Source organism: Mirounga angustirostris, unplaced genomic scaffold (assembly GCF_029215605.1).
Source record: "Mirounga angustirostris isolate CCGP_5_RB_7025 unplaced genomic scaffold, mMirAng1.0.hap1 SCAF_12, whole genome shotgun sequence".
NCBI classification, from domain to species: Eukaryota; Metazoa; Chordata; class Mammalia; order Carnivora; family Phocidae; genus Mirounga; species Mirounga angustirostris.
This window is the reverse complement of record NW_026991720.1, coordinates 92,447,027-92,448,167: the sequence shown is the minus strand read 5'-3', so window position 1 is coordinate 92,448,167 and position 1,141 is coordinate 92,447,027.

Sequence of the window (1,141 nt, the reverse complement as noted above, 5' to 3'; positions counted from 1 at the left end):
AGTGTTCAGTCTATTTCTATTTCAAGTATTCCATTTTATCTCCATTACTTACTTGTTAACTGTACCTCTTTTGTGTATGTGTGTGTTCTTGCTCTAGGGCTTGCAGTATGCACCTTTAACTTAGCAGAAGCTACCTTCAAATATTATACTACTTCAAGTTTAGTGTATGAACCTTACCACAAGGGACACCTGGGTGGCTCAGTTGGTTAAGCGTCCAACTCCTGATTTTTGCTCAGGTCATGATCTCAGGGTCCTGGGACCAAGCCCCACCTCAGGCTCTGTGCTCTGTGTGGAGTCTGCTTGTCCCTCTCCCTCTGCTCTTTATCCCCTGCCCCTGCTCACATGTGCATGCACTCACTCTCTTAAATAACTAAAAAAAAATTTTTTTTTAAAGAACCTTATCATGGGGTGCCTGGGTGGCTCAGTTGGTTAAGCGACTGCCTTCGGCTCAGGTCATGATCCTGGAGTCCCGGGATGGAGTCCCACATAGGGCTCCCTGCTCAGCAGGGAGTCTGCTTCTCCCTCTGACCCTCCTCCCTCTCATGCTCTCTCTCATTCTCTCTCCCTCAAATAAATAAATAAATAAATCTTAAAGAACCTTATCACACTATACTTCCATTTCCCCCTCCCATCCTTTTTGCTGTTTTTGTCAAGATTTTAATTCTACATATATTACAGAACCCAAATTGTTTCTTTTGCTGTAAACAATCAACATTCTTAAAAGAAATTAAAATTAAGTAAAGGATCTGTTGTAATTACCCGTATATTTATCATTTCTGAAGCTTGTCACTCCTTTGTGTAGATCCAAGATTATTTGATCTTTCCTTCAGCCTGAAGAATATTGTTTACCCTTTCTTGTAGTATAGGTCAGCGAACAACAAATTCATTCAGCTTTGTTCGTCTGAAAGTTTTGATTTTTTTTCTTTATTTTGAAAGGCATTTTTTTAAAACATAGAATTCTAGATTGACAGTCTTCTTCTTTCACCATTTTGAAAACTGTTTCACTGTCTTCTGCCTTACAGTTTCCAGTGAGAGGTCTGTGATAAGTTTTTCTTTTTTTCTGGCTACTTTACTAGTGTTTTCTTCGGGGTGCCTGGATGGCTCAGTTGGTTAAGTGTCTGCCTTTAGCTCAGGTCATAAT